The sequence below is a fragment of the Erythrolamprus reginae genome, chromosome 1, assembly GCF_031021105.1.
Source record: "Erythrolamprus reginae isolate rEryReg1 chromosome 1, rEryReg1.hap1, whole genome shotgun sequence".
In the NCBI taxonomy this organism is placed as follows: Eukaryota; Metazoa; Chordata; class Lepidosauria; order Squamata; family Dipsadidae; genus Erythrolamprus; species Erythrolamprus reginae.
In genome coordinates, this window is record NC_091950.1 from 209,329,942 (window position 1) to 209,355,177 (window position 25,236).

Below are 25,236 nucleotides of genomic sequence, written 5' to 3' on the forward strand. Positions count from 1 at the left end.
TCCCTTCCCCTTCTTCCCCCACTCCCCTTCCCATAAAATTATTTTTTACTCACAGGCAGACAGTCCATGCTACCTGAGATGGAATGTGCTATGCAAATCATGGACTTACCCCCACAAAAGGTATTTTCTTCCCAAATTTAGTTATAGAATTTCAGTGAGCATACAATAATGAAGGCAATTTGTTTTCTGTTTAAACTCATTTGACGTAGAGAAGGAGGGAGGGGATTATCTTATGTCATTTTCTTTTGGAGTAATGGACTGCTACAGGGTTTAAAAAATAGAAAATAATTTATGCAGACATGAAAGGTGAGTTTATGTACTTTTAATTATTATGCCATGATTTCTCAAACCGAGAGGCTTGAGGGACTGTCTGAGGGTCTAGGAAAAAGCCATTTTCACCATCCAACAGAGGAAGAAAAGAATATCTCAGCCTTTTCAGACATAGCTTTTAAGGCAAAACTAAAATCATTCAGGCTACTTGGAAGAAATACCACTAGGAAATCCCAAGGGAAGTTGAAATAACACCAGGGAAGATGACAATGGCAAACTACTTTCATCTTATGTTACAAAAACTAAGAAAGTAAGAACCAAAGCTCTGATTCTAATTAGAGTCTTCACCTCTATTTAAAAAGAAACCAGTGATACCAATAGTGGCCTGTTTAGTGTTACAGAAAAAGTGTAGTCTCAATATCAGCAGCAATTATTCGATTCAGTTTTTGTTGATAGCTGAAATATTATTTAAATGTTTCATATTATAACTAAGTTGTACTTTTGATAACTCCACAACTCAACATGTTTCCTTTTCTAAAATTTATATATTTTTTACTTCCCATGACTTCATTCACAAACCATATAGAGCGTGTTGTGGTACACAGAAAGTTGTTGATTAATATAACATGACTCATATATTTTGCAAATCAGGAAACCTTTGCTCTTACTTAGATATCCAGAACCGCACATACATCTAAATGGGAATAAATCCCACTGAAAACTTACTTGAAAGAACACACATATAGAATTATTTTATCCCAGATAATATTTGTTAATGATTGTTTAAGTGAAATAAATCGTCAAAGCATTCTAGACATTGCAGAACTTCCTGGCTGGTCAGTTTGGAATACTTCAACTGAAGGTGATTGTGAGAACTAACATTTCCTGTTGCCCATTCCGAGAATCTGATAATAAAAGTAGATAAAAATTTGGCAGAGTTTTGACTAGCACATTTGATAGGAGTCTGCAAGTCCCTCTTGATCCAATTAGACTAGTTCGTGGGGTTTTTTAAAAAATCAATTAAATTCAAATTATTTATTAATGCAAAGTGTCAAGACTGTGTTATTCATATAGTTTATTTATTTGTTTATTTATTAAATTTGTATGCCGCCCCTCTCCATAGACTTGGGGCGGCTCACAGCAGTAATAGAAAACAATGTACAATACAAATCTAATATTAAAAAATTAAAAACCCATAATTTAAAAAACATGCACACAGCATACTACACATAAACTATATAGGCCTGGGGAGGATGTCTCAGTTCCCCCATGCCTGATGGCAGAGGTGGGTTTTAAGAAGTTTACAAAAGGCAAGGAGGGTGGGGGCAATCCTAATCTCCGGGGGGAGCTGGTTCCAGAGGGTCGGGGCCACCACAGAGAAGGCTCTTCCCCTGGGTCCCACCAGACGACATTGTTTAGTCGACGGGACCTGGAGAAGGACCACTCTGTGGGACCTGACTGGTCGCTGGGATTCGTGCGGCAGAAGGTGGTCCCGGAGATATTCTGGTCCGATGCCATGAAGGGCTTTATAGGTCATAACCAACACTTTGAATTACAGTATTTGAATTATCAAATCAAATTCTCACCTACAAATCTTATCCACCTATCTATATGTGCATATATACAAATATTTATCCAGTTGCAAAACCAATTCATCTGAATGATCTGGGGATTCAGTTGAAAAATTCCATTCTAAGGGATGTTTTATAAACTTGCCTTTGATCTATAGCTTCACACAGACGGAGGTCAAAAGTAATTTGTTTGCTGAATCCTACTTGAAGATATTTTAAATTAGCAATCCTTGCTACTTCTTCAGAAATGAATTTATAAGGTTCTTTAGAATAGTAATATGATGATGAGAATACACAGCAAGAGCACATCCTCTTGGGAACACTCAAATAACACATCCTAGATCTGAATGAAATATTCTCATTGAATACTTTGTTCTGTACCAAGTTGAATGTGCACAACAGCATGTGAAATTGATTGTCAATCAGCGTTGCTTCCTAAGTGGACAGTTTGATTTCACAGAAGTTTGATTTACTTGGAGTTATATTGTGTTGTTTAAATGTTCCCTTTATTCAGTGCAGTTTGTAAGGGAAACAATTACTGTCAAGGTTCAGTACAAGCCATACGAATATTCCAAACTAATGAGTCTAACGACTCTGTGAGCCGCCCCAAGTTCTCGGAAAGGGGCGGCATACAAATCTAACAAATCTAATAAATTATTATTATTATTATTATTATTATTATTATTATTATTATTAATGTCTGGGTAAAATAGGGAGTACTTCCATTTGAAGAAGAAAAGCATAACTCGGACTATTGTTATTATTTTTGCTCCTATATTCTGTTGTTTAGTTTTCTGCAAATTAGTTTTCCTAAGGGTTTACATTTAATAATTTCTTGATTATTAATTTCTGGCCAAACAATCTATGCATTCAGGCAATACATTCTGAAAGAGTTCCATGCCCTCATAGGCCATTATTTTTCTCCTCCCTTCAAAAGAATGAGCAAGAAAGATAGAAACCAGTTTAAACTGGCAGAACGTTAAGCAAAATTTAAATTGCTGCATATCTTAGCAATACAGATAATTACACAGATATAATATATGAATAATTTTTCCTTTTTTAAAAAAAAAATCCCCACTGATTTACATTTACAGTATATGAATACCAAATGTTAGATACTGGGATTTATTCATAAAAGCTACACCAGTCTTGAACTAGGATTGTAACTGTCGAAAGGGAAAAAGAAGGATAGCTAGTCTGAGAGCCAGAAAGAGAAGAAAAAATAAGTATAAGAGAAGGAGGCAGAAATTAGATATTACTATGATATACATCAGCAATTGTGTGATATTAAAAATGGTATCCTGGCTTAATGGCAGACTACTTATGAGAATATATGGGGGGAAAGGACGCCTAATGTATTCTAAGATATATCTGCACAAAAATACAGTGGTACCTCGAGATACGAGTTTAATTCGTTCCGGACCTGCGCTCTTAAGTCGAGCAGCTCTTATCTCGAACAACTTTTCCCCATAGGAATTAATGTAAATAATTTTAATTGGTTCCAGCCCTCAAAAAACTCACAAAGTTAGTCTAAATTATGCAAAAAGACATTGCAAGAATAAATGTAACTTTACTTATTAATAAGATGATAAGCTGAGAGCTTTCCTTCCCTTCCTCTTTTTACCCAAAACAATCAACATGGCAAACTTTTATTTTTATTCATTAAACTGTAGTTATTTATTCAACTTCACTGCCACCCAATCCTGTAGAGGGAGGAAAGAAGGGAGGAAGGAAAAGGAAAGCAAGAAATGGAGGGAGGAAAGGAAGGAAAGAAAGAAAGGAAGGAAGAAAGAAAGGAAGAAAGAAAGGGTGAAGGGACAGGAACAGAGGAAGGAAGCAAGGAAACTTATGAAAGGGGAGAGTAACTTCACTGCCACCCAATCCTGTAGAGGGAGGAAAGAAGGGAGGAAGGAAAAGGAAAGCAAGAAATAGAGGAAGGGAAGGTAAAAGAGAGAAAGAAAAAGAGCAAGAAAGAAAGCAAGCAAGAGAGAAAGAAAGAAAATGAAAGAGAAATAAAAATAGAGAGGGAGAATGAAAGAAATGGAAGGAGGGAAGGAAGGAGAGAAAGCAAGAGAAAGAAAGAAAGAAAGAGAAAGAAAGAAAGAAAGAGAAAGAAAAAAGAATGAAAGAGCAAGAGAGCAAGAGAGAAAAAGAAAGAGAGAGAGAAAGAAAGAAAGAAAGAAAGGCAACTTCAAAGAAAGGCTCACTGAGCATCTCTCACTCTCTCTCTCTTTCTATCCCTCTCTCTTTCTCTCCCCCCTCTCCCCCCCTTTCCCTCTCTCTTTCTCTCTCTCCCTCTCTCTTTCTCTCCCCCCTCTCCCCCCTTTCCCTCTCCCCCCCCAGGCCGGCAGCGATGTTTTAAAACAGCCGCGCCGTTTGCGAGCTAACTCCTGAGGTGCGGAAGTTCGCCTTTGGCGTTTGGGCCACTCGGAATGTGAAATTCAAAACAGCGTTCAGATCCCCCCACCCCCAGCAGAAGCCAAGGACCCCCAGAGTGGGGCGGCAGGGGAGGCGACCGCCTCTCCACTCACCAAGTGCCGGGATACGAGCCGAGAAGAGCCGGGCTGGCTTACTTTCCTTCCTTCCCGCGCTGATGCAGAGCCACTCGAACAAAGCGTCACGCCCCCCTGACGCTTTTGGCGTCAAAAGAGCCCAGCGTCGCTTCGGAAGCCGCCGAAAGCATCAGAGGGGCGCGACGCTTTGTTCGAGTGGCTCTGCATCAGCGCGGGAAGGAAGGAAAGTAAGCCAGCCCGGCTCTTCTCGGCTCGTATCGCGGAGAGGGGCGGCATACAAATCCAAGTAATAAATAAAATAAAATAAAAAAATGTCTCTCCTCTCCCAGCTCTTATCTCGAGTAGCTCTTAAGTCGAGCAGCTCTTATGTCGGGGTTCCACTGTATTCAAATGAAATGGGATGATTAATGAAGCAGATGCAAAGGCTTTTTAACAGATCAAAAAAGAGAGATATTCAGTCAAAAGAAACTTGAGTTTACTGTTTCTCTTATTTCAGTTCTTTGTTCAGTTCCATTCCCACCAAAAACTATTTTTAAAAATCCATATATATGATTAAGCTGTACTTGCAGGAAGTTTACTCCTTTACAACTACAAAGTAAAAAGAAAGTTGTTTTTAGTTCTGGTCGAAAGAGGATAAAATCTACATAAAACTTCATAAGAATAGTCTCAGCATACAGTATCCCTTTTAATGTTATGATTTTTTTTCAACAATTCTATTATATTCAGAGAAAGGTACATATTTAAAAGTCCAGTATATTTTGTTATATTCCTGTACAACCTAATCAGCTGCATAACTTAAGGAGTTGAAGCCCTAAAACAAGTTGACAGCTTATTATTTACTTATTCCTTGTAAGAAGGCTTCACCTTATATAGCACAAATCCCAATTCAGTTTCAATCAAGAATGTAAACCAAACTGTTCCATGAAATGATTTGCCAAATAGTTTCTCTCTGTCTGGCTAGCTCCATCCCACCCCCTAAAAAAACCCCTTAATGATGTTTTGTTTTTCCGACCTTTTATTCATCAGAAATGACTCTAATGTGCAGGTTACGATTCTTACATTAATAAGTACAGTATTCCACTTAAAGGGCAAAACAAAAAAGCCATTCTATAACCTTGCTTATGCAGTTTAGAAATTCCTGTGATTTATTCATACAGCGCTAGGCTTGAAGATTAAAATTAAAAACTGTGTTCAACAAAACAACCAATTATTCAAAATTACAAACCAGAGAGTAAATAGGTGGTAAATTTGTTATTGCCAGTGAAAAAAGCTGGAACACATTCAAGTGCTATTTCAGCTTCTAAGGCTTCAGTTGAGGCCATATATTGGTAATTTAAGGGGGAAATTATGGGATTTCCACATCTGGAAAGACTGAAAGTGTTACCTATATATTTTCAGTGAAATAAATGGAAGCGGAGCAGTTCTTTTCATTGCAGTCCATCCCTTCAGACTGTGACAAGCAGGGGAGCAAAAGACCCAGGGCAGCGTCCAGAAAGAGATGACCTCCAGACATACCCATGTTTCTCCAAAAATAAGACTTATCTTATATTTGTTTGAACCCTGAAATAAGCGCTTGGCCTTATCGCCATGTGCTCAAAAGCCTAATTGGGTTTATTAGCAGGGGGTGTCACATTTCACCTCTCAGGATCTCCAAGATTCTGAGGATGTGCAGTTTTCAAAGTTTTCAAAATCCCTGTCAAATATATGCAGTTTCAAATGTGGAATATATGAATGTATGTATGTATGTATGTATGTATGTATGTATGTATGTATGTATGTATATGTGTGTGTGTGCAGTGAAATGCTTCCAAAATTTTTGCTACCATATTGTGGGCTTGGCTTACGCAGGACGCCCTGCATTTTCTTTCAACATCTTCCAGTGCAAATTGGGTGCTCTGGGGTGGAGCTCCATTTTCGCTACCCCACTGCGTTCACCCCACCTCATCCGGGCAGTAACCCACCCGTGTGTGTGTGTGTGTGTTTGTGTGTGTATACATAAAGAGAGAGAGAAAGAGGAAGAAATTTTTAAAAAATTCTGAGCTATCTACTGAAAAAGCTTTTTCACACTAAAATATACATACTACTTTATAAGCCCACCCTTCAAGAAAGAAGTATTTTTTGAGAAATAATTGTGTGAAAGAAATGATTCATATTTATCTATCCACTTAAGTATCTTCAGCACTGAGTTAGAAAATATGTTAACATACTGCATTAAGCCTTTTAAGAGTTTTCAGAAAACATTGCATCTTTTAATAAAAAATATAGATATATATGCCAGCCACCAATTTTCTGTCCTCTCTTGATGTTCCTGATCTATATTCTTCCTTTGACTAAAGACCAGGTACATCAAGATGGAGCAGCTAAATAAAAAAGTTGAAATAAAGCCAGGTTGAGGGTGGGGGGGAATTGAGGAAGCTAAGAGGAAGAGAGAAACTTTGTTGAGTCTTCTTTGAACCATTCATATTGGGTTTTAGCTAGACCTTGGAAGAGCTAAGTAAAAAATGTTTTTAAAAAGCAGCTTATTTCTTGACATGATACTTTTAATAAATCCCAACAGACTTCAGAGACTGCCCACTATCTTGAGAAGTAAAGCTGTCCACATTTTTAAAAAAACAAAAAACTGGGACCACTGAGTCTCCTGCATGTGGATTCTTGACCCAGCATCCTCAGCAACAACCTAATGAGAAAATATTGCACTGGCATACCAGAAAAGGGTATACTGTTCCTAGTCTCCTTCTCTCCAACCAGCAGGAACCTTATATGACCGCAGAGAGGGACAGTCTTTGGAGAGGCTTTAGGTCTAAGTTAGGAGCAATACTGAGCAACTGCCAAAGCAATAGAGTCTAGTTTTTTCCCCCAATCCCTGCCAAAATTACACAGCCCTCCTGTGCCAATAAATGAAGGCAGGGGAGATGGGTTAATAAATGCCCTTTTCCTCAAACATTTCTTGTGTAATTTCAATTGTGAACATTATCGGAGGATGGTCTAAATCTTTCATATACACTAGCATGGAATGTGGTTGGGTGCAATGTTGTCTCTCCTCATTCGGGCACAGATACAGGGAAAAAAAATAACCTGGACTAGTTAAGTCACTTACAGAAAGTTAGGAAAAATGGAAGATAAAAAGAAAAGAATGGTAACAGTGGGACATTTGCTCTTCATAGTAGCTATATGGCGAGCCAGATTCTTAAACAAAACAATGGGGAACAGGATATTAACATTTATAAATTAAGCAAGAGTCTTGGAGAACTTTGTTTAAGGCTATGCAATTATTAATGCACAATTCTTATTCAGACTCAAAGAAACTTAAAATTAATGACATTTTGTTCTTTAAAATCTAACTGCACAATGATAAAATTGTATGAAACTAAGATACATCAAGATCATAAACCACAACTTCCAGTAATTTAATTATGTAACCAAACTTCTGGTGGTTCACATCCATAAAACACCCCTTTATGCTGTAGACATGACCATGTTAGCTTAACCTCCTTGTCTATCACGTTTATATTTTGCCAAAGGGAGAACAGTCTTATTTAAGTAAGAGGCATAATGTCTGTTCTTGACGTTTGCTGACATTTTTGGAGTCTATCTAGAAAACCCATCTAAAGATTAAGTTGCAAATACCATTTATATACAATTGTAAATAATTTCAGAAATGAACACATTTATTTATACAACTGTGATAGCAACACATTAATTCAAGCAATTCCAGATTAGAAGTCAACAGTGTTTACCAAAAACATAAAATAACGTTAAGAATAGAATAGAATAGAATAGAATAGAATTCTTTATTGGCCAAGTGTGATTGGACACACAAGGAATTTGTCTTGGTGCAGATGCTCTCAGTGTACATAAAAGAAAATATACATTTGTCAAGAATCATGTGGTACAACACTTAATGATGGTCATAAGGGTCAAATAAGCAATGAAGAAACAATCAATATTAATAAAAATCTTAGGATACTTACAACAAGTAGGATACTTACAACAAGAAAAAAAAGTGAGAAAAAAACTAATAGAAATAGAAGTGCAGACTTAGTAAAACGTTTGATAGTGTTGAGGGAATTATTTGTTAAGTAGAGTGATGGTGTTCGGGGAAAAACTGTTATTGTGTCTAGTTTTTCTGGAGTTTTAAAACCGTATTAAAACCTTAATAAAGGTTTTATTATGACTATATCCCATACAATTTCCCTTTAAAAAGTCATCTTTAAAAGACCAATAAAAGTGCCAAATTACAACAGAATACAAGGATTTTCAAAATAAATTTGACCAAAGCAGTAGCAGCATAGTTTGACTGAACACCAACAGTGTCTATAGATCCTTCCTAAATTGGCCCCAGCCACAATTAGGGTGCTTCTTTAGAGCAGTGTTTCCCAACCTTGGCAACATGAAGATATCTGGACTTCAACTCTCAGAATTCCCCAGCCAGCATTTGCTGGCTGGGGAATTCCGAGAATGGAAGTCCAAATATCTTCAAATTGCCAAGATTGGGAAACACTGCTTTAGAGCATGTCTTCGTTCAGTTTGCTGCATAGCGAATTGCTAGCTGCTGCATCACTCCCAGAAGGACACCCTCAATAAACTGTAGTTGGACAAATGCAGCAGTAGATCCTCCATTAGACAGCTAAATCCTACTTTTTTTTATACTGAATCATTACATGTATATTGAATTCAATCCAATAAAAACTAGCCACAATATTTTCAAAACAGATATAATGGTTTAATGGTTGTCTGTATCCTTCAACCATCTATATTTTACAATAAGTTAAATACATTTTTGCACAAAGTGCAGATTCCAGAATGGAATTCCACACAAAACACCTTGCTATAATCCAAGATTTAGATGGTGAATGCTTGAATCATAATGGCCAAGTTATCTCTATCCAAGAATGATTATACAGTAGTTGGCATAACAGATCAAACTAGGAAAAGATTCTTGCTTCCATGGAGGCTAGTTATGTCACCAGTGTTAGTGATGGCTCTAGGAGTACCACCCAGAGGTGGGTTTCTCCCAGTTTGGACTGGTCATCTCTAACCAGTAGGAATCTGTTGGGGAGAAAAGGAAAGGAATGGAACAAGGGAAGGGAAGGGAAAGGAAAGGAACAGGGGAAAGGAAAGGAACAGGGGAATGGAAAGGAAAGGAAAGGAAAGGAAAGGTGTTCAGCCGGGCTCTATGGTATGAACCTCCCGAAAATTCAAGGGTAAAAAATTGAGACACACATACACACACTTGAAAATTCAAAAACAATGTTTTTTATCACAAAATTCAAAAGAAACAAAGCACCCTTTTTGTATTGCAAAGAGCACTCTTCCCAAAACAAACTTGTAGGCTGTAAAAGCCCCTTAAGCAGTCCTTAAGTACTTAGCTAACAGCTGTGAAGAAACGTCACAGCCCTCCTTCTTCCACGAGTTGAAACACACACGCTTTGCTCTGCCTTGGTTTCAAAGTCTTGAAAAATCAACAAACAAGAGTTCTGAAACAGCAAGTCACAGTCCAAACCAGTACGATCAGATAATCTCCACATTGCGAGGCCAGCACGCTGCCAATTTAACAGCATCCCTAATTACTTGAACCCCACCCAACCACAGGTGGACTCAATTATCTCCTATAATACTTTTGAAACTGTTCACTCCTATGCATAGTTCTACGCATGCGTGGGTCTATCATTATTTCCTCATCCGAATCTAAGGAAGACAAGGATGATTGACTTCTTCCTGGGCTGTCTTCCAAGCCCCCCTCCTCCATCTCACTGTCACTTCCTTCTGCAGAGGACAATTCACCATCTGACTCTGTCGGCAGCAAAACAGGCCTATGACATGTTGATGTTTCCTCCACATCCACCTCCTCAGTCCTTGGGGCAAAAGCTGGGCCAGAGCTAACCGCAACAGGAGGTAAGTTAAGGAAAGGGAAGAAAAAGGACAAAGCTATAGCTCTGGAATATGGGACTGACTTTCCCACCAACATCAACAAGCCACCATCAGTCAGATTGACCCAACGTCTTGGGAGAAGGAACATAAATGAGGTTTCCAGGCATCCCACATGGAGGCCTCGCAGAAGTAGACAGGTAGTCCTGAAAGGTGGCTGAGCTTCCCACCCCCTGTGGTCCGTGTTATTTAAAATTATGAATTTGGTGGCCCCTGAGGTACAAAAGGTTGGAGACCCCTGGTTTATCACACTCTTGGGCAAAGCTTGTGAGCCATTTCCTCCTTTCAGTGGTCCATGAAAGTACATCTATAGTAGGTAGATGATAATGTTGAAAAACAGCTAACTACATTTTTACAGAACTATAGATATGTTGGGATTGGGTGTGACAAGGAATGGCTGGAAGGGGAGGGGCCATGCAAGGCAATCCTTGAAATGAGTGACATTGAGTTGGCCATGCTTGCCTAGTCACATGACCACAAAGCCACACCCACTCAATCACATGACCACAAAGCCACACCTGCCACAGTTACATGGTCATCAAGTCACACCCACAAAATAAGCCATGCCCACAGAACTGGTACTAAAAAAAATTTAGAACCCACCAATATTACCACCCAAATTATATATCTGCTCCTTCAGAAGTACAACAGTCTTGAAGTGATGTGGCCTTACTAATTCTATGTCAAGAGAATTGCCTATCCATAATGCCTCTGCTTTGTTGGCATTTATCATCTGCTTACTGGCCCGCAAACATTGCTTCCAGATACTAGCTCAGAGCATCACCTGACTTAGTCGATACAAATAAATAATTATAAATAGTGTTAGCATATTACTGATACTTCAATCCAAATCTGCTGATCACTGGTACCAGCCACTTCATATTCAGATTCCCAGTGCTTCTGAGGTACAACAGAGACCTATGGAAATTCACGGCTTCACTGCTATGAAGCCAAAATGTAATCACCTAATTATTTGAGTATGGGACTGCAAATACCGGCAGAATCACTTTAATATTGCTCTCCCAATTCTCAATTTATGGAACCTCTCTAGATTATTGAGTTCAGTGACACTGGTCTTGCTGAGAAATCAAAAAGAATCAACAAGATCATTTACAGGTAGGTAAAGTGGTGTTCTGGAACTGGCTTACACCAGTTCATGAGCACCAATTGTTACATTTTCTGGGAGGCTGTGAGTCAGCTGACAGTAGAGAGAAGCTTAGACCACTTAGTCAACTGCAATCAACCGTTCCACATCTAAGGGCAAGGCACAGCTGCAGCAATGGAACAGGCAGAGCCAGTTGTTAAACATTAAATAGCACCCTACTGAATAACAGCGATTCTCAGAACTGATCTCAGTAAGAAATTATTACCATCCTCTTCACTTTCAAATATGTCTTCACACCATAGTGCAAATATAAAATCAAGAGTATGACTTGAGTCATGGTCTGGCTCTTCACCCAGGCCTTCACAGACCTCTCATTTCATCATGTTGTCATTTTTTTCCTTTAATTAAATTAAATCTTAATTTAATTTCTGCATGTTGCTGACGCAAATACACCTTCAGGTTAGCATTTGGAAGCCCATTACATCAACCTTACCGATATTCCTAGTCAAGCCCAAGATTGGGCTTCCCAGCTAATCAATTATGGTTAAATATGAAAGATATTTAACTTTTATCAATGCCTTTCTTTTTGGGAGTTAAATCCAATCAATGTATATCTCAGCTTAGTGTATCCCAAACCAATTACTGAGTACATATGCATGCTTATACTTTTCAGAGGTCCGATATTGTTCTCTGCACAATACTTGTTTTATTGATTGCATGTGATATTCTAATTTTCTGAGGTTGTGGATTTGAGCTGTACCCCATAATCATCACTTATGACAAATGATAGCTTGAACTATCTTGCTTTGCATGTAATGCATATATATATTACATACATATCTCATATATTACATTTCACCTTTTAAGCTGCATTTCTGAAATAAATGAACTTTTGCATGATATTCTAATTTTTTGAGTTTCATCTGTACTTTCAAAAAAAAATTATCTATCTATCTATCTATCATTTATTTGTTTGTTTGTTTGTATGCCACCCCTCTCTGTAGACTCAGAGACAAATTTGAGCAAGATTGTCTAATGAGTTCACAGCAAAGACAAGATTTAAACAAGTGGATTGAGAGTCTTATAGCTATTAAGCAACACTTGATCATTTCTCAATGAAAATGAAAAGCTAGAAATGTTTGGCCAAGTAATCAAGCCAAACCGACCTCAATCTCACAGAATCATTACAATTTTTTCTGCCTCTGAACATAAGGAGGTTTGAGGCATTCAATTATTTTTATTTTGTTTTTCATTATGAATAGGCCTGATTTACATTATGCAGGTTGTTGTTGTTGTTGTTGTTATTAATAATAATAATTTTTTAAATTAGATTTGTATTCCGCCCGTCTCCGAAGAATTGCGGCGGCTCACAACAACAAAAACAGTACAAATCCAATAATTAAAACAGTTTAAAACCCTTAATATAAAAAACAATCATACATCTCATACAAACCATACATAAAACGGAAATGGCCCAGGGGAATCAATTTCCCCATGCCTGATAACAGAGGTGAGTTTTGAGGAGTTTACGAAAGGCAAGGAGGATGGGGGCAATCATAATCTCCAGGGGCAGTTGATTCCAGATGGTTGGGGCTGCCACAGAGCAGGCTCTTCCCCGGGTCCCACCAGATGACGTTGTTTCATGGACGGGACCCAAAGAAGGCCCACTCTGTGGGACCTAACCGGTCGCTGGGATTTGCATGGCAGAAGGCGGTCCCAAAGATATTCTGGTCCGATGCCATGAAGGGTTTTATAGGTCATAACCAACACTTTGAATTGTGACCGGAAACTGATCGGCAACCAATGCAGACTGCGGAGTGTTGGTGTAACATGGGCATACTTGGGGAAGCCCATGATTGCTCTCACAGCTACATTCTGCACGATCTGAAGTTTCCGAACACTCTTCAAAGGTAGCCCCATGTAGAGAGCATTACAGTAGTCGAACCTCGAGGTAATGAGGGCATGAGTGACTGTGAGCAGTGACTCCCGGTCCAGGTAGGGCCGCAATTGGTGCACCAGGCAAACCTGGGCAAATGCCCCCCTCGCTACAGCTGAAAGATGGTTCTGTAATGTAAGCTGTGGATCGAGGAGGACGCCCAAGTTGCGGACCCTCTCTGAGGGGGTCAATAATTCCCCCCCAGGGTAATGGACGGGCAGATGGAATTGCCCTTGGGAGGCAAGACCCACAGCCACTCCGTCTTATCAGGGTTGAGTTTGAGTCTGTTGACGCCCATCCAGACCCTAACAGCCTCCAGGCACCGGCACATCACTTCCACTGCTTCATTGACTGGACATGGTTAAGAATAAAATAGGTAGGAAAAGAAGTTCTTGAGTCTCAAACTATATCAAATATTAAAATAAAAATGCTTTTGAAAGAAAATACACTTATCTCAGAGTGCTTACCACATCTTTATTAAAGACCCAGACATTCCATCCATAAACGATACTTGCACTAACACATTTTAGATATTCCCAATCCTTACGGCCCTTTGAAAATTTATACATATTACAAGTATTTTAAAGGCAATTTTTAGAAGACTTTTCATTTGATGAGTTATCCAAAGGGCACAGAAGAGAAAGAAAGCTCCACTGGTGGTTTACAGGTCATATGCTATAAACCACCATCATAGGAAATATAGTCCTTGACACAGTAAAATATGCTAGGCATGCTATAAATGTGAATAGATTACAGGACCTGTTTCAGCCTGACCCACATAACTGGTACTGGGCATCTGAATGTTAAAGTGGGTTGCGGCCACCACAGCTGGGCTTTCAGATGTGAAGGAGATAGTAAAGGAAGGCCAATTACAGGGCGGATTGCCATCCACCCTTTTTCATAGAAAGGGAAAAGATTTCTTGGTGCAAAAGGATTTTTTCACTTACAGAAGGGAATGCCTCACTCTTGGTGCCCAACAAGAGTTGGCACAGAATATATATGGTCGAAAAAATATTGAATGGTCTATTCAAAGCATCCCTTATATGGCAAGACCTATAGTATGTCATCTAAAATATATGTTAATTAATGGCTCCAATATATGGTCAGAGTCACTATTCCAGACTTATAATTAGGCTGGTTATTTCTGGCAAATAGAAGTTCTTCCCAAAAGGTCAGTAGAATTCAAAGCACAATGTTGCACGTAAAGCTTCTTCCGTTCAACCTCACTTTTAACTTTAAAAAACTGCAAATCTGTTCGTTTTCTGTAATTTCCCCCCCTCCCCCCCAAAAAAATACTGTACCATGATTTCACTTCTTGGAACCTATCAAAGTAGATTTTAAAAGAAATACAATCTGAGAAGATGGCTAAATTGGCTAGATCCCACTCAGTTGCTTTGGTCAGTTCAAATCTGCTACCTCATTTAATAATGATTACTGCCACAGGCATTCAACATTTAATTATATGGAATGTTTTTAGAATTTGCTTTCCCAGAGTAAATCCTCATTAAAGTACTTGCTCTAGTTCACTACTAATAAGATTATCATTATCTCTTGCAGAGACTGCCAACCTGTGGCCCCAAGGCCAAAATTGGCAGAAACCTCTTCTTCGAAGATTGTTGCAATTTTTCTGTTACTTCTGCTGCTGAAAATTAGAGTTTCTGATCATTTTGAAGCAAGAAACACAATAAATGATAATGCACATCTACAAAAAGCTTAACAGATCTTTTTTTAAAAAAACTAAAAACCTCCTGTCCTAACTCCACTCAAAAATCAGAGAAAAAATTACACACACACCCTGTTGCATAATATGAGGGGTGTGATAGGTCAGTAGTTAAAGATGCAGAGGTTGTCAGCTGGAGTTGACACTCCTGTTTAAGACTGTGTTTGAGCATCGCGCAAAAGGGTGAACTCCCATCCTCGACCCAGCACCTGCCCTTCTAGCAGTTCAAAACCATGCAAATGTGAGTAGATAAATAGGTATCACTTTAGTGGGAAGGTAACAGCATTCCATGTGCTAATGCCATACTGACCACATGACCACAGAAAAGTTTTTGGACAACACTGGCTCCCTCTGCCATGAAAAAGAGATGAGCACTACGCCCTAAAGGCGAACACAAATTGACAGGGAAAACATTACTTTTTACCTTTTGTATACAGTATATAAGAACATAAGAACATAAGAAGAGCCATGCTGAATCAGGCCAAGGCCCATCGAGTCCAGCATTCTGTGTCACACAGTGGCCCACCAATTGTCCAAGGGGATCTTGAGCAGAAAGAGAAGGCAAGCCCCCCCCCTTCCCTTGACCCCCAACAAGTGGTACTCAAGGGAATCCTGCCTGCCTCAACCAACATAGAGGCCGCACTTGGACATCTGTTTCAATAACCATCTATATGCTTGACATCCATGAATCTGTCTAATCCTGCCTTGAAGCTATATGCCCGGCCCTGTTTGGCCCTCACTTCCTTCAAAAAAATTAGCTAATAATACCACAATTGACAAAAATGGTACATAGCCAGCCATTCTGAAATGATTTGTAAAAAGGTAAATGTTTATATATTTGGGGCATAAAAAAGAGTTGAAAGAAAAATGAATTTCAAACTTCCATGAACTATATAATAAAAAAGTGATACTGGACTTTCTCCTTTACATATCAAAGCTGCATATATTATTTTTGAAGAACAAAAGAGAGTATATACTCCATTTCTACTTCTTGTACAGCCATACAAAGTCCAATACAGACAATTAAACGCTTAGATATCAACAGGAAAGAAATAAAGTTCTAAGATTCTGCAAGAAATGCTACCAAGCCTGGACTTCAGACAAGAACAGGTTTTTTCCCAAATCCCATCACTCTGCTAAACAAATAATTCCCTCAACACTGTCAAAGTATGCACTACTATTAATCTTTTCATCATTCCTATCACCCACGTCCTCCCATTAATGACTGTATGACTGTAACTTTGCCGCTTGTATCCTGGTGAGCCAAGAGCTCCCCAGCTTATTGAGATTAGGGAGATAATAAATATACAAGAGTTTGAACATTTATGTTCCAATCTCCTGTGCTTTTATGAAAATCATGGTGATTAAATAAAGCTGGCCAGTGTAGAGATCAGCATGTTCTTTGAAGAGTGGTGCCTTTGAAGTTTATTGTTGGGAGGACAAAAAGAAAAAGGTGACAGAATAAAATGAACTTTTGCAGGTACACTGGGCACCATGATAGATCTTAGGGGCAGCTGCAGTAAATCTGAAAGTTTTTTGACTGCTGCTGTCTTTTTTCTTTCCTTGACTTTTAATAGTTTGAAATTAATCTAATGAAAGCAAAGAAAGACCAGAAGGGATTTTATATAAAAGGACTGGGAGATCATTACATTATATTCAATTTCATGGGCTGATTATATGCAAAATGCTTAGTTTTCTCATTCTGAAAATATCCCTGTCCCAAACCTTGTTGCAATTTCTATATAAAGCCAAATAAATCTCATAACTCTCATGTTCTTTCTAATTCTGTCTGTCAGAAATTCTATTGCACAATACCAGTGGCACCCATTTTTTTCCTCTCATCTCAATTTTTATCCAAAGCAGGTAAGGCCCAGCAGTTACAAAACTAAAATTTCCTGAAATTATTTTCAAGATATTTTTTTTAAAGCTAGAATGGATTTTAGGTAATCCTGTATATAGAAATGTCATAAACAGTATGAAAATAATGAAAATATTTCCATTCTCCACAACACTTCGTAAAAGCAGATGGTTAAAATTGTCCACATGTTGCCGTTATTAGTTGGACCAAGAATGAAAATGACATTTGCATATTTTCAGTTCCTTCCATCCTGTTTTTCATCCTATCTAGCCTGCTGAAAAATTCTATATACTGTTTTATAGTACAGGTAGATAATCCTCGACTTACAACATTTCATTTAGCGACTGTTCGAAGTTATAGCAGCCCTGGAAAAAGTGAGTTATGACCATTTTTCACTCTTATGCCCACTGCAGCATCTCCATCTATTTACTTACTTACTTACTTACTTACTTACTTACTTACTTACTTACTTACTTACTTACTTACTTACTTACTTACTTACTTATTTATTGGATTTGTATGCTGCCCCTCTCCATAGACTCGGGGCAGCTAACAACAGTAATAAAAAGCATCATATAAATCCAATACTAAAACAACTAAAAAACCCTTATTGTAAAAACCAAACATCCCTACAAACAAACATAGCATGCATAAATTGTAAAGGCCTAAGGGGAAAGAATATCTCAGTTCCCCCATGCCTGACAGCAGAGGTGGGTTTTAAGGAGCCTACGAAAGGCAAGGAGGGTGGGGGCAATTCTAATTTCCGGGGGAGTTGGTTCCAGAGGGCCGGGGCCGCCACAGAGAAGGCTTTTCCCCTGGGCCCCGCCAAACGACATTGTTTTGTTGACGGGACCTGGAGAAGGCCCACTCTGTGGGACCTAACCGGTCGCTGGGATTCATGCAGCAGAAGGCGGTCTCGGAGATATTGTTATGTATTCAAAATTCAGACACATGACTCATATTTATGATGGTTGCCGTTTCCAATATCATATGATCATCTTTTGTGATTTTTTGACAAAGTCAGTGGGAAGCCAGTTTCACTTAACAACCATGTTACTAATTTAACAACTGCAGTGGTTCCCTTAACAATGGTGGCAAGAAAGGTCATAAAACTCACTGGGGCAAAAGTTACTTAACAAACATCTCACTTAGCAACATAAATTTTGGAGTTCCATTGTGGTTTTAAATTTAGGACTACCTGTATTCTGACTTGCCCTAATGCCTATGGAGAGTCTCAATCATCCAAGTCATGGTTATCCCAAAGGTGCTTTTTGAAAAGGCAATTAGACCTTGTTTTTCCTTGAAGGCTTTCGCTTTTCATCTAGGAACCTTGTTCATAGTCCCAACAATCATTTACCCAATCTGTGGATTTTGCATTTTTATCATGGATCAGCATGACTATTTTTATTTTGTATATTTTTCTGCATGATGATGTTGTTGAGTTACAATATAAAAAACCACCAGTTCTTTGAGGGCAAATTTCTAGCCGCTACAACATAGTGTCTCACTTATATATTTGTGAGAAACGTCTTTTAAATAAAAGCTGATACTACTGTAATATGAATACAAAAAGGATGTACACGGAAATGCTATGATTTCTGAATTAAAATATTTTCCCTCTTCCAAATACAATTCTAAAATGCTAATTAAGCCAACTTACTTGCCAAGGGTCACAGAATCAAATATATATCAACACTAGTACTAATCCTTCCAGAGATAGGATCATGAGGCAGGGAAGGGTGTGGGAGTGTGTGTACATTTTTACAGCTTGTTACTACTATAAATGTTCTGAGATTGTTGCCTCCAGCTTCTGGTGTCTTCAAGAGGCAGTCTGATTTTTTCGAACTCTTCAACATTTTATTGCAGTTGGAGAGAGGCATGCTTGTTAACATTTCAAGTGAAAGGAAGGCTACAAAATGATAAACCCAAGGACAGCAGTAACATTTCTCACAGGGAAGTTCTCATTGAACCTGATACCCACACTGAAAAGTCAAGGAACAAAAGATGTTCAAACTGTTCCAACTTACTATAAATGATTTTGAACTATACTGACAACTACAGTTCTTAAGGCTGCGATGTTTCTCAAAGTCACCCCTGGAATTCTCATAATTCAAAGATGTATTTATTTTTAATTTCAATTTCCATGCTGCCTTAAATTGTCTGGACATTTTTGAATTATTTGCAACTGAAAGCAAATAACTTGCCCATAATCAAGGGAGATTGTATTGGACTAGACTAAACAGGCATTGGAGTGATCCATAACAAAGAATATAGTGATAGAACCAGTAGTACCTCAAAGTGGCATTCTGTACTTTTGTCCCAACCATATATTCTAAATTGTCCTTGTCACTGCTATATGTCAAATACAGTAGAATCATAGTTTAAACATCTTGTCATTATTATTTTTTCTTTCCTTCCAGAGTAATATTCTCTCTAACGCAAACTAGAAAAGATTAAAATCTTTTCCCTCTTCCAAATCCAATTCCAAAATGCTAATTAAGCCAACTTACTTGCCAAGGGTCACAGAATCAAATACTGATCATGATTTGTATTATCTGGCAAAAAATCTAAACTCCCAGTCATTTAGTGCATAAAGCACAGCTGGATACTTGTCTAATTTTGCCTGTCATCTGTTCAGAATTAGGGCACTAAGATTTGTATATGATTTGTAAATTCCGACATAACCACAAAGCTGTTAGAAAGACCTCTACACTGTGGCTTCAGAACCTGAATTGTTTGAAGAAAGGCAGGTCCAGACATCAAACAAATAAGCCCTATTCCTTAATACACATGAATCCAACCAGAGAAATCATGGGAAGAGGTGTTAGGATGATTTAACAGAACTGGATGGATCCAGTGTCTATTCCTTACACCACTGCAGCATGAGTTTCCATCAACACATCAGTCTAGAACTGAATTGTTGGAAGAGTGGAAAGATACTCCATAAACTTGGTTTAAGCCAGCCAGCCTGACTCTTCTTTTCTAGTTCTCAGGGACCCCCCCCCCCCCAGCTTCAAATTCAATGAAAGAAGAAAGGGAAGGACTATATTAATTATACAAAGCTTGCATCAAAGGCACATCTTGAGTCTGGAAATCAACTGGTATAATGAACGATGGATTTTTTTTAAAAAATCAAACCGATTGCTTCATGCTTATTCACACCCTAAAAGAACTTTAAAGCTAAAATGCATATCAACAGGGCAGGCTATTTCTGCTGACTGCTAGCAGTTCAGCAGTTCGAATCTCACCCGGCTCAAGGTTGACTCAACCTCCCATCCTTCCGAGGTGGGTAAAATGAGGATCCAGATTGTTGGGTGCAATATGCTAACTCTGTAAATCACTTAGAGAGTGCTATAAAGCAGAGGTCCCCCAACCGCCGGTCCGCGGACCGGGACCGGGCCGTTGGGGTTTTCCAGCCGGTCCGCGGCGCCGCTGCCCTCCCGGCAGAGGACATTATGCAGGACAGGGTGGGGCGTCGGGCAGGGCGGGGAGAATCAGGAGGCTCCTTTGGCAGCTGGGGGCTGCCTGGCTTTGTGATTTTGGCTGGGGGGGAGTTAGGAAGGTCCTACTGTCCCACTCCTACTGTCCCACTCATCGCCCGTATCCAGCAGATAGGCTTTGAATTTTTGGCTGGGAGGGGGGAGAAAGTAGGACCTTCCTAACTCCCCCCCCCAGCCAAAATCACAAAGCCAGGCAAGCCGCCAGCCGCCAAAGGAGCCTCCTGATTCTCCCTGCCCTGTGGAGAAGTGTGGAGGGCTGCGTCACTAAGCTCCACCCCTCCATAACCCCACCCCCATTTGACCAAAGCCCCCCCCCCCCACCGGGCCGTGGAAAACTGGTCTAGCTTAAAGCCGGTCCCTGGTGCAAAAAGGTTGGGGGAAACCTCTGCTATAAAGCACTGCGAAGCAGTATATAGGTCTAAAACTGTAAATGCTATTGCTGGGAGTATACCCAATACACTTTCAAAATAAAAAATGATGACGACAATTATGTTTTTAAATAACATAGTAGTTACTAGAATGAAGAGGTTAAAAAAAATATATGACCAAAATCAGAAGCCTATATTAGCTGCACAAATCTGAAGCGTATTTTTAGCTTATCCCTTTTTACAGGTTGCTATTCTTCAGGTCTGCTAAAAACAGTGACACGCCAAATACTTCTCAAGGACTTTTTACCAAAGCTTTCCTTTTCTTTTCTCAGTGTAGCAAGGAGCAAGATTTCTCAATTACAATGTGCTTTTTATGTTCAAAGCTGTTAACAGATGTGAAGTCATAGGGGGTTTTTTAACAACATTCTAGCCTGAATTTTCTGTGTAAAACATGTCATTTCTTTTCTGAATAATGAATCAGCTGCACTTCAAGTTTTACATATCTAGTTCCAATCTATTTACTGCTTTGTTTTCTTTGAGTATATGTAGGAGCCAGAAGTCATCAGATAGAACAATTATCTAGATGCCTTATATGGTCAATATAAAAAGTCTAATGTATATCCTTTTTAAAACATTCTTTGAAGTATCTAACAGATCCAAAATAATATTTCTGATGAACTACTTGGAGAGAGAGAGAGACAGACAGACAGACAGAGAGAGAGAGACAGAGACAGAGACAGAGAGAAACGTGGCTGATGAGGAAGAGAGGAGGAGCTGGGTCCAGTGCCTGACGCGCTGATGCGCAGAAGGCAGAGAGGAGAGTAGTGGAAATCTGTGGGTCGATCCTTGGAACAGAAGAGCCACCACTGCTAGTGAGGCCACGCCCTAACCCTGGGGATAAAAGGCAGGGGCAGAGATGAATAGATGTAGCAGACAACTGTTCATCTCCCTGCCGGACAGACTTGTTAGCCTGCTGTGAGTGATAAACTTTTTGCCGAGGCTGCTGACACTCCTAACAAAGGAATCATTGTTTCAACTACAGAGAGTTTATCGTGCTTGGGTAACTGGGCCAGAACACTATCCTTCTGATAATGTAGCCTAGGATTGCATTGGCTTTTGGGCAGCTGAAGCATACATCTAGCTCATATTTAAGTTTTTGTCCTCTAGGAATCAAAGATCCTTCTCGTAGTTATTACTATTGAGTCAGGTAGCACTTACATACCTGTTGTGTTAGAAATAAATTCCACATTTTTAATGCCTGGACTTTTTGAAATTTCAAAATTGGATATTCCATTTTTTTTTTACCAGACAGCAAATATAAAGCTCACACTAACTTTCATTTCACTTTTTAATATTGTGTTGGTTTCTATTCAAGTTCTTTAAACCCTGCTGTTCTGTTTAAGAAAAATAACAAATCTTATGTTCCCGGGTCACCCTGACCCGGACCGAAAACTCTTCATTTGCAGTGCTTATGTTTGGTCTTTTTGAAAGCTTTTTTCACTTGGAAAGTAGTCTGAACATTTCTGCACACAATGATATGAAAATTGAAATGAAAAAAGTAAATCTTATTGGTTTATTTTGCGGATATAATGCACGCCCCCCCTGTTTTTGTGAAATTTTTTTCAATTTATGGATAGTTTTGCTTGCAAAATGCATTCTATTTTACTAAAGTTGCTATGGGATTGGTAGCTTGAACATTTCTGAACATAATGATATGAAAATTGAACTGGAAAAATTGATGCATATTGTTTATTTTGTTGATGAAATGCACGCCCCCCCCCCCCGTTTTTTTTAAATAGTCTTCACTTTATGGATAGTTTTGCTAGCAAAATACATTCTATTTTACTAAAGTTGGTGTGGGATTGGTAGCTTGAACATTTCTGAACATAATGATATGAAAATTGAACTGGAAAAATTGATGCATATTGGTTTATTTTGCACATAAAGTATGCCTCAATTATTTCAATTTATATAAAAATTATGCTGTTAATTTCAAACTTACATACTTTTTTTTAGTAAAATGGATTTGTTTCATAAAATTAGTTCTCTGGCTACAATGTGGTTGATTTTCAAAAGGATATTCCAAATATTTCTAGACAAATATGTATAAACAGTGACAATAATGGCACACAGCAAGGCCGAGGGGGGGGTGGCCCTTTTGTGGCAAAAATAAACCAATAAGAACCATTTTTTTCAGTTCATTTATATTTTTCTTATATTCAGAAATGTTCAATTTAGTATATCAAACCTCTTGGGGGAAAATTCCTTAGGGATTTGTAGCCTTAAAAAATAGAAATTGACACGAAATTAAAAAAGGATGGGGGGAGGGGCTTTTTGATCAAAATAAAAATATAAGTCTCAATTTTTCCAGTTCAATTTTCATATCATTATGTTCATAAATGTTCAAACTAGTTTTCCAGTTGAAAAAGTTTTCAAAAAGATCAAATTCAAGTACCTAAAAAAATTATTTTTGGTCCAGTCACATACGAACAGAAACAGATTCAAAGTTATGATTTTTTTTTGCCCAGAAAACAATTAGCCACCACCCCAAAAATATTTTTTGATGATCAGCATTGTTAAATTGAGTAAATGAATGCCTAAGATTTTAAAGAATATTTCGGATTTGGAGCATAAAAAAATAAAAAGTGAAAATGGTTGCAAGCAGCCAAGGGGGGGGGGGAGGCCTTATTTCTGATGTTAAAAAACCAATAAGAATCATTTTTTTCAGTTCCTTTATATTTTTCTTATATTCAGAAATGTTCAAGCTACCAATCTCACACCAACTTTAGTAAAATAGAATGCATTTTGCAAGCAAAACTATCCATAAATTGAAAAAAATTTCACAAAAACGGGGGGGGCGTGCATTATATCCGCAAAATAAACCAATAAGATTTACTTTTTTCATTTCAATTTTCATATCATTGTGTGCAGAAATGTTCAGACTACTTTCCAAGTGAAAAAAGCTTTCAAAAAGACCAAACATAAGCACTGCAAATGAAGAGTTTTCGGTCCGGGTCAGGGTGACCCGGGAACATAAGATTTGTAACTTTTTTTGCCCAGCAAAAACTAAGCCCCCCACCCCCCCAAAAAACTTCTCATAGAGAGAACCCCTGAAATGATAAATAGTCATGAAATTTCAAGTTTCAGATATGCAGGGAAAATTTTTTACAGGGACTCAAACTTGGCTTCGGGTCACATACGACCCGAACAGAACAGCAGGGTAAAGAAGCTATAAGCAATAGCATTTAGACTTAGTGCTTTTACAGCCCTCTCTAAGCAGTTTACAGAATCAACAATCTGGGTCCTCATTTTACCCACCTCGGAAGGATGGAAAGCTGAGTCATCCTTGATATGATGGTGAGATTTGAACTGCTGAATGACAGCTAGCACTTAGCTGTAGTAGCCTGCAGTGCTGTACTCTAACCACTCTACCACCCCCGGCTCTTATTCAGCAGATGAATCTGCTAAAGCATACAAGTAATTCTGTTTAATTCCTAAATTTTTCAGTTATATATATTGCCAAATTAAATTCAAAAGACAAAAGCTTCAAATATTTAAAGCAACCATGATTTAAAGTGTAAACCCTTGTTTGATGAGGCATTCCAATAAAATATCTTTCCTATCATTTTCAAAAACACCAATTTTTCTCATAATACAGGATTAAAACATAAGCCGTTGCTCACTGGTAGATTCATAACATAAGAAAATATTGTTATTCTTCTTATTTGTATAGCATGCCAATGTGGGAAGAATAATCTTGATAATGTAAGGGACATCAGATGCTATTTAAGATGCTATTTAAGAAGGATATTCCACCAATGATTTTTCAACTGTCCTTTGAAATAAGTTACCAAGAATTTAAAATTAATTTGCATAAATTAATGGCTGCTGAAATATATTCTTCTAATAAAATATGACCAAAAGAGGCCTTTAACCCCCACCCCCAAAGCTATATCCAATATACTACATTCCATTAATGTAGCTCCAACTGACAAGTTGTCTAACCGATATTTTCTCTTTGCTTATCACATACAGTATTCTAGAAATCTCCTTGTGTGTGCTAGTATGTTCCAATATTCCTGTAAAATACAGCTACTCTACTGAAAAAGTGAAGGCAATAGGGGGGGAAATACAAAAAGCAGTATACTGTATATCTGAAATGTTCTCTCTCAACATTTCCTTTAGATATATTTTATTGTCTGCTGTTTTTAACAGCTATCCTCTCATTAAAGAGTCTCTGGCAATACTTTTTCAGATTGAAAGGAAAACTTATGTAAAAATTCTTAATTTCATGTTTTTGACTATTCTCATATTAATTTAATAAAAAATTTAAGGTTGTGTTATGGACTGGGAATTTTTAATTCTGAGTAGCCTGTTTAGGGGACTTTAAAATGTTCTCCAAATAAAGATACTGCCCTCTCTAAGGAGGTTTGGAGGAGAGAGAATTTTTTTCTTTCTTCTCTTAAA

The 25,236-nt window shown here is 38.3% G+C and overlaps 1 protein-coding gene and 1 long non-coding RNA gene across 5 annotated transcripts in view; one reads left to right on the plus strand and one right to left on the minus strand.

Moving 5' to 3' along the window:
* The window catches only part of PLCL1 (phospholipase C like 1 (inactive)), a 213,032-nt gene that overhangs the window by 73,155 nt on the left and 114,641 nt on the right, over nt 1–25,236 (minus strand). Inside the window, exon 1 of one of the 3 annotated variants that reach the window (XM_070732100.1) lies at nt 110–207. The exons of the other annotated variants lie outside the window; for them this stretch is intronic. The gene's annotated coding sequence lies outside the window, so the exon portion shown is untranslated. Of the gene's footprint in view, nt 1–109; nt 208–25,236 lie in introns of those variants that run through there. 3 annotated transcript variants of the gene reach the window in all.
* On the plus strand, nt 56–14,995 carry LOC139156469 (uncharacterized). 2 transcript variants are annotated; one of them, XR_011557320.1, is made up of 3 exons: nt 56–120; nt 10,127–10,249; nt 14,881–14,995. It is a non-coding gene; the product is annotated as an uncharacterized lncRNA (long non-coding RNA). The 2 variants fall into 2 exon arrangements; XR_011557319.1 differs by lacking the exon at nt 56–120 and adding an exon at nt 251–306.